Source organism: Megascapheus bottae, chromosome 32 (genome assembly GCF_031878675.1).
Source record: "Megascapheus bottae isolate mThoBot1 chromosome 32, mThoBot2.hap1, whole genome shotgun sequence".
NCBI lineage: Eukaryota > Metazoa > Chordata > Mammalia > Rodentia > Geomyidae > Megascapheus > Megascapheus bottae.
Window position 1 is genome coordinate 2,396,039 of NC_143540.1, and position 9,006 is coordinate 2,405,044.

The 9,006-nt window shown below is 48.2% G+C and overlaps 1 long non-coding RNA gene across 1 annotated transcript; it reads right to left on the reverse strand.

Moving 5' to 3' along the window:
• Positions 1 to 3,496: 3,496 nt before the first annotated feature.
• Positions 3,497 to 4,703, reverse strand: LOC150043012 (uncharacterized). The gene is made up of 3 exons (XR_016533466.1): positions 4,555 to 4,703; positions 4,107 to 4,255; positions 3,497 to 3,946 (listed from the first exon to the last, which is right to left on the reverse strand). It is a non-coding gene; the product is annotated as an uncharacterized LOC150043012 (long non-coding RNA).
• Positions 4,704 to 9,006: the final 4,303 nt, after the last annotated feature.

The window sequence follows — 9,006 nt, forward strand, 5'->3', positions numbered from 1 at the left end:
GTTTAACACAAGAATCTCACTGTGTACCTTGAGCTGACTTCACTGCCTCTACTCCCAGGTGTGAACTCCCGCGCCCTGCCAAATGGGGTATTGTTAAACCATGGTCAGCCAAACTCTATGTCCTTTACATAAAAGGATCAGCGTTTCAGATGAGCTATTCCCGTTTTCAGGAAAGAACTTGATACTCTGATTAGAACACATGAAACTGAACTGTAAGTCTTCAAATCCTGTTAGCAGAACCCTGGGCAAAAACACACTTCCTATCATTCAAGATGTTCAACGCCATGGAAACCTGGCAGGCCTCCTCTCCTAAGCTGCATTCGTCCTCCAAAATAAGAAGGAAAGATTTGTCCAGCTATAGCCAGGAGAAAACTAAATTGGAATATCATGGAAAGATTTGCTTTCACGAGGAAGTTCTTAATTGGGCACTGGTGACTTAGGCCTGTACTCCTAACTATTCAAGATTTCGATGTGACAATTGCAGTTCAAAGCCAGCCTAAATGGGCTGGGAATTTGGTCCAGTGGTAGAGTGCATGCCTAGCATGCACAAAGACCCAGGTTCAATTCCTTGATAACACATAGAAAAAAGCCGGAAGTGGTACTGTGGCTCAAGTGGCAGACCACTAAACCTTGAGAAAGCCCAAGGACAGTGCTCTGGTCCTGAGAACAAATCCCAGGACTGGCAAAAACAAAAACAAAAAACAAAATAAAACAGCACAAAGCCAGACTGGGCAAGAAAGTCCATGAGACTCTAATCACCAGTTAAGCAGCAAAAAATCAGAGGTAAAGCTGTGGTTCAAGTGATACTGGAGCACAGAAGTTCAGGGATAGCACCTAAGCCTGGAGTTAAAGCCCCAGAACCAGTACAAAAGGAAAAACACACGGAGAGAGTAAGGGCAAGGGAACTGAAGAACACGCTTGAGATAGGAATGGGCAAGAACAGGGACTTCCCCCGTGCTGAGGGCGGCAGCCTGGGTCACCAAGGGTCCCCACTTCTCTCCGTTTCCTCCTCCACCCGAGAGACTTTCACAATGACACACTCCAGTTACTTTGTCACTCTTCGCCCACAGCTCGAGGACCTCAGATCTCAGCCTCAGGAGTAGCTAGGTTCAGAGGCGTGAGCCACCAGCTCCAGGTTGCCTCCTTTGTTCTTGAAGGCACTGGAATTGAACTCAAGACCTTGCATGTACAAGGTAGGTACTCTACTGCTGAACCACATCCCCATACCTATTAACACTGGTTATTTTTGGGGTAAGGTCTAACTGTCTGCCAAAACATATGCCTGGTCCACGCTCCATCTATTTTTGTGGCTTTTCACAATGACCAGGATAACGGGCACAGCCTGCCACACCCAGCTTCTTCCGTTGAGCTGTGGACTTTTCTGCCCAGCCTGGTCTGGAACTCCCATCCTCCCAATTCCGCTTACCACAAACCTTATACATGACAGGAGGCATGCCACTGTGCCAGCCTTGACCCACAATCCTCTCATCGAAGCCTCCCAAGTCATTGGCCTCTTCTTTTTTTCCTAATGGGAATGTTTTTAATGTCTGTGCTGGTTGTTATACCATGTCCCTCAATTTTTAATTTAACTAAATGTTTTCTCATTAGTTTCGCATTAGCTACTTGGGGCTAGATTCCCACTGAATCCTCACAAACAGTGTAGGTACGCTTGTATCGTTGAGGTTGTGAGGTTGTTAGTTAAGCCAGTTGACCTGCTGGTTTGCCATGCTTGCCGTGAACAAAGCGAGGCCATACCTGATGTTCTGAGAGTGCTGTGCCTGCAGGAAGGAGACCTGCAGATCTGGGGGTGATGGCCTAATGCCACCCTTTGCGACAGTCTTATATCCCGCCCTCTTTTCAAGTACATGTATGGTGCAGTGGCCAGACCGTGCAAGCGGGAGACCGTGTCCACCTGAGCAAGGGGCAGACAAGGAAGGTTTTCCTCAGAGGCAAAGACTGGGATTCCTGACCAGTGGCTCCCTTAAGAGACTGGGGATCTGCCTGGAGTCCAGCACTCAGGAGGCTGAGGCGGGAGATTCCTCAAGGCCGTCCTGGACTTCCTCAGCCATGCCTGGGCCTTGGGGACAGGAGAAGTGACGGGCGCTCTCTTCCCAATGGCCCAGGGAATGGAATGAACACACCCTTGTCACCATCAGTGACAATGAAAATGACCAGTGGTACTTAGGGACAGCTGTACTGAGAGGCCAGTTCTCTTGGTCAGTTTAAATTGTGGTCTTCAACAAAGATGGATAAAGCCGGTGGCAGCCTGGACAGAAAGTCCCTGAGATTTTTTTCTTTTTTTTTTGTGCCACTCGTGGGGCTTAAACTCGGCCTAGGTTCTGTCACTGAGTTTGTTTTTGCTCAAGACTAGTGCTCCACTACTTGAGCCACAGCTCCACTTACGGCTTTTTCTGTGTATGTGGTACTAAAGAATTAAACACAGGACTTCATGCATGCTAGGCAAGCACTCTACCTCTAAGCCACCTTCCCAGCCCTCCAGGAGATTCTTGCCTGCAATTAAAGACCAAAAACCTGCAAGTGGAGTTTACCACTCAAGGGGTAAAATGCCAGCCTTGATCAAAAAAGCTCAGGGGCAGCATCCGGGCCCCAAGTTCAGGACTGGCCACACTACTTGTACACCAATAATAATGATGATAATAATAATAATTAAATAGATAAGGTAGACATGGGCTGGCTCCTTCCTGCATTCCAACTTCTCTTAAAGTATAAACAGGATTATCTAGGCTCTTATCTCAAGCACAAAATGCCAAACAAAAGGACTGAGGACATCTCAAGGAGTGCTTGCCTAACATTCATGAACCCATTGACAAAAAAGAGATGATAGATAAGGAAGTTCCAGAAGAAGGAAAAGAAATACAGATAGGTGTGGAAATTGATGCGTGTTATAGGGCACAGAATTTTCTCTGGCAGCTAGCTGTCGTAGGAGCTAGAGCACAGACATGACAGAATGACATTCCTGATTCTCAGCCAGGGCACTAGTGGCTCATGACAGTAATCCTAGTTCCCAAGCAGCCTGAGATTTGAGGTCCTGAGTTCAAGCCCTGGTCTCAGTGAGCACACACACATACACACACACACACACACACACACACACACACAACTACTAGTACAAGGAGGAAATTTTTTAAAGAACCAACTGGAATGCTGGGAGTTTGGCAAAGTGGTAGAGTGCTTACCTGGCATGCATGAAGACCGGGGTTCGATTCCTTGGTTCCACATATATAAAAAAAAAGCCGGAAGTGGTACTGAGGTTCAAGTGGTAGAGCTCTAGCCTTGAGAAAGTCCAAGGACAGTGCTCAGGCCCTGAGCTCAAGCCCAGGACTGGCCAAAAACAAACAAACAAACAAACTGGAAATTCTCAAATTAGAACAATTGGAATGAAAAGTTCACTGAAATCTGAGTACCTCAAAAGAAGTAGCCAAAGAAACAATTGGAGACGAAAATAAATCTAGAAGGATTTATCTTTTATTGAAGAACTCAGGACAAGCTCTGGTGGCTCGGTGGCTCCCGCCTGGCATCCCAGCCACTCAGGAGGCTGAGATCTGAGGGTCTCCGTTCAAAGCCAGCCTGGGCTGGAAAGTCCATGGGACTCTTCTAATTCCCCAGCAGAAGGACAGAAGTGCTAGGATGACAGGCCTGAGCCACCAGTGCTTGGCATTTGACAATTTTTTGACATCAAGCAACTCCCAGACTTTCTGTGGTCTTTTTTTCACCGATTTCCATCCTGGTGCCTGTGATTTTAGAGAACACTGTAGCGCCTGCAGAATACCCTCTCCAGACCTTGTTCTTTCTTGTTTGTCTGAGTAGCGAGCGAGTGACTGGACTATTCTGGTGAACTTTTCTTGCTTCCACCTGGTTTGGGTATGTCCAGTCTCCCAGCTGCGGCGTGAGTACAGAAATTTCTGTAGTTCTCTTTCTCTTTCACCTGCAGATGGGTTAACCTATAGTTGACTTTACATCTTTGCAATCTCCGTGTTCCTTTCCCCACAGCCTCTGGCACTGGGCATGCACGGAGCCCGTACTCTAGCTGTGTGTCTCCAGCATGGCATACTGTAGGGAGCATCTCCTGTAACATCTCATCTTACCTGTCCTTGCCTTTCCCCTAGCAGAACACAGAAACAGGGGTGTAGACCATCAGATGGCACGTGCATGGCAGAGCGTCCATTCAAGAGTGGACTTGGACAGATGAGAGCGGCCGCCCCTCTGCTGACTCCATTCATCCAGAACGATTCTCCTGGACAGGTAGGGGGAGACAGTGATAAACAGTCAGACTTTGATCTTGAGTCATCTTTGAAATTCTTTTTTTCTTTAAACTGGGGTTTGAACTTAGGACCTTTTGCTTCCAGGGCAGGTACTGTACCAACTTGAGCCTCAAACCATTTTGTTGTATTTTTTATGTATTAGCATAAAGGTCGAAGTAAAGTGCTCGTCATGCTGACATTTGTATACACTCATCGAGTGTACTTTACTCAAAATCGTCCTTGTTCTGATGCCTGTCTTAGAGATGGGTTTGGTATTTGGGCCAATGCTGACCTGGCTTACGATTCTCCTGCTGGCCTCTGCCTCCGAGTTCATGGGAGTGAGTGGGAGGTTGGGGGATCTTGTTGTAATCCTGGGCCTGCTGTCAACAGATGATGTGTAAGAGCAGCCACGTGGGTAGAGTCCAGCCAAGGCCAGGCTTTCAAAAGATTAAGATCCTGAGGGCCGGGAGTTTGGCCTAGTGGTTAAAGTGCTTGCCTAGCATGCATGAAGACCAGGGTTCGATTCCTTGGTACCACATACGTACAAAAAAGCCGGAAGTGGTGCTGAGGCTCAAGTGGTAGAGCTCTAGCCTTGAGAAAGTCCAAGGACAGTGCTCAGGCCCTGAGCTCAAGCCCAGGACTGGCAAAAAAAAAAAAAAAAAAAAGAGCAAACTAAATAGCAATAGCAATTAAGCAATCATTAAAAAAAAAAGATTAAGATCCTGAAATGGATATTATAGAACAAGGGACTTCCAGCAAAGGGCCTATGGGGAAGCTCGGGGCCCTGGGCCAGCACGTTCTTCTCCCTAGGCAGAACGTGGTGAGAGTTCTCCCTTCATGCCTGTGTGCTGGAAACAGAGACCAAAGTACTTTTGTTTGACATAAGGAAGTAATGTTTTTCTAGCCTCGTTTTCTGGTGTTCTTCTGTCTTAGTGGTCTGACTCAAAGTCCTCTTTCATTTACAGATCTTGAAGGATGCTTAGTCAGAGAATGTGACAGTCTTGTTATCAGTTCTGAGTGGGCGAGGCGGGTGTGGGTGGTGCTGAGGGCTAGGGAAGCCAGCTCTGAACACTAGGCCCGGGAGGGCAGGCTCAGTCTTGCCTAGGGTTGGACTTAAGGGGTTCAGCTGGTGAGAAGGTCCCGCTACTCAGTGTGGGCCCCCATTTGGGTGTCTAGAAAAGGGAGTTCAGTGCATAGTTAAGAAGAGATTTCTGCCGGGCGCAGTGGCTCATGCCTGTAATCCTGGCTACTCAGGAGACTGAGATCTGAGGATAGCAGTTTGAAGCCAGCCAGGCAGGTAAAGTTCCTAAGGCTCTTATCTCCAATGAACCATCAAAAACAAACCAAAGTGGAACTGTGGCTCAAGTAGTAGAATGTGCGCCTTGGGTAAAATTGCTCAGGGACAGCGCCCAAGCCCTGGCAAAATATGCCCAGGCATTTCACACCTGTGTGTATTCTACTTCAGTGAGATTCATCTTTAATCAGCACTCAACCATGGCGTAATCATTCCCTGCAGAGAATCACCCCCAGACCACAAGGCCCTTGAGACAAGTACTGAGAAGCTGGTGTGGACCCCTGGACATGTGTGGGAGCCCATGTGGTCCAGTGTCGGCTGACCTGTTGATCCTGTCTTGGTGTTGGCCCCCAAAGCCCTGCGTCTGGGTCCTGGGAGAAGGGCAGCCAGTGGCCCTAGAAAAATGGGGTTGCCGGCCAGAAGTTTGGCCTAGTGGTAGAGTGCTTGCCTAGCATGCACAAAGACCCGGGTTCGATTTCTTGGTACCACCTACATACAAATAGCTGGAAATGGTGCTGAGGCTCAAGTGGTAGAGCTCTGGCTTTGAGAAAGTCCAAGGACAGTGCTCAGGCCCCGAGCTCAAGCCTAGGACTGGCAAAAAAAAAAAAAATGGGGTTACCTTCTGGTTTCCTGGGAGGAAGCAGGGAGCCAAGCTCTCCGGGCTCCATCCACTTTCTCATCCAGCGCCTAGCTGTGGCATCCAAGTTTCCAGAGCAAAGGGGAAGTTGTTCCCCTAGGCATCACCTTGGGTCTGCTGTCAAAGGAGCAAGCGCAAGTCATCACGATGTGGAGAAAGCATCTAGAGAGCAGCCAAGCCCACATCAGAAGAGAAGCAGCTATGGCTGCCTGCTGATGGACACCCAGATGGGACCAATGCGTCTTGATGTCAGTAGGAAAAGAATTCCAAGATGGGACAGAAGCAGGCTGATCGACAAGAAGCAAAGGAGCATACATCCAGATTTGTGTGTGAGAGTGTGTTTGTGTGTGCGTGTGTGTGTGTGTTGGTACTGTGACTTGAACTCAGGGCCTGGGCTCTGACCCTGAGCATTTCCTATCAAGGCTAGTACTCTACTACTTTAGCCCTAGCTCCAGTTCTGGCTTTTGGATAGTTAACTGGAGTTACGAGTCTCACGGGCCTCTCTATCCAGGCGGCTTTTGTATCACAGTCCTCAGACCCTAGTTTCCTGAGTGGCCAGGATTACAGGCATTGAGCTACCATACCCGGTTGTGTTGGGTCATTCCCGAGTCACATGGCGCGAACTCTTCCCTTGGTCAGTAAGTGGAGGTTTCCCCCAGACCTGGCCTCGAGCCTCCAATGCTGCTGGCCAAGTCCCTGCCGTAAAGCACAGGTAATTCACTTAACTTTATCCACGTCAGGATGTGATGTGTTTCTTTTCCTTTTTATTTTCTTTTTATTTTTGTTTGAGTCTTAAAACAGATAGAACAGACTTATTTGAAATTGAAAGGAAGTCAATGAAAGATTCTCCATAGAGAGGGACCCCAGACCTGAAGTCCTTTTTTTTTCTTTCTTTTTTTCTTTTTGGCCAGTCCTGGGGCTTGAACTCCAGGCCTGGGTTCTTTTTGCTGAAGACCAGCGCTCTACCACTTGAGCCACAGTGCCACTCGCAGCTTTTTCGGTGTAAGTGGTACTAAGGAACGGAACCCAGGGCTTCCTGCATGCTAGGCAAGCACTCTACCACTAGGCCAGCCTCCTTCTTTATCCTTTTTTTTAAAAATTTTATTGTCCGGATAATGTATAGAGTGGTTACAGTTAGGTAGTAGGTGCATTACTTCTCTAACATTCATACCCCTTCTCATGTTTCCTTTTCTTTTTTAAAGCAACATTCAAGCCATTTTTCTCAGCCATTGGATTGCATAATATTCTTCTTAATTCTATGTCAAAAGCACAGGTGGCCCTAGAATCAAGAATAATTATCTGGGACCGGGAGTTTGGCCTAGAGGTAGAGCAGTTCGATTCCTCAGTACCACATACATAGAAAAAAAAAAAAAAAGAGGAAGAAGAATCATCATCTGAGCTGCCCTGCCAGCCCTGTGGCCACATCTTCCCTTTCCCTGAGGGGTGGACAGGTGCAGCCGGGAACAGTGAGCCAGGAGACCGTGTCTCTGTGTCTTCAGCCCAGCCAGGCAACCGTCTATCCACCTAAGAGGTATCACATCAGGATGTTCAAGTAGATCTTCACATTTACCCCACATCCAACACCCCAATTACGTGAACGATTTTGTCTCTATAAGGATCATCTTTGAGCAGGTACCAGTAGCATACACATGTAATCCTAGCTTTTAGGAAACTGAGATTCATGGGATCACAGTTCATGGAAAACCCAAGCAGATAAGTCCCTAAGAGACCCCATGGCCAAAAGAAGCAGAAGCAGAAATGGCAGGGATGGAGACATGGATTGTGTATACTGACCAGCTGGGCAAGCAAGTGGGAGGCCCTGAATTCAAACTTCAACAGTCTGGAAAAAAAGAAGAAAGCAGGAGGAGGAAAAGGAAAAGAGGAGGAGGAGGAGGAGGAATTAGTGGCACACCAGTGGCCCACACCGTATATAATCTTAGCTACTCAAGAGGTTGAGAGCTGAGGATTACGCCCTGGCAGACAACTCTGACACTTGTACCATAAGAGGAATCCTGGAAGATGCTTTTGCCAGGCTCTGTGATTTGTCTCTTGAGAAAATTTACTCCTGAGTGTTTTGTGTGGAAGGCAGCAGTACACTGTTTCTTGAAGGAAATAGCCAAAAGGTCAGATCACCCCCAAGGCAGCTTGTTGCAAAGGTAAAGGGCAACTTTTTCAGAACTCATCCAGGACAACCTGCTCACATACAACCAGGCACCGTGTGAACTCTGTATACCTTCCGTCCTCACTCCCTGACCGAGTTCTTCCTACTCCACTTCAGACATCTGAAGAAGTATGTCTTCCCGTGGCTGCCATGTCATGACCCTTTTTCTGCTTTCCACCTCCGTCTTTTTTTGTGTGTGTGTGGGTCATGGGGTTTGAACTCTGCTGTCCCTGAGCTCTTCAGCTCCAGGCTACCACCCTACCCTGGAGCCAAGCCCCACTTCCCGTTTTCTAGAGGTTCACCGGAGAGAAGAGCCTCAGGTCCTTTTGTGCCCGGGCTGGCTCTGAACCTCGATCCTCAGATCTCAGCCTCCTGAGTAGCCACCGGCTCCACCATGTCTTCGTACTTGGCACGGGGGAGGGCGGGGAAGGGCCAGACCTCACGTAGAACTCGGGGAGTTTAGGCCCGAGTCCTAAAAACCTGGTTTCCTTATCTCCACCCAAGCAGCAGAAAGCCAGAGCGGGCGTTGTGGCTGGAGTGGCAGACTGCCAGCAAGGAGCAAAACGGGGGCAGCAGTGAGAGTGCAGGGCCCCGCGTGCGCTGCTGTTTAGTTAATGCGCATTAAGTTTTATGGAGAGATGACTTCTAAGTG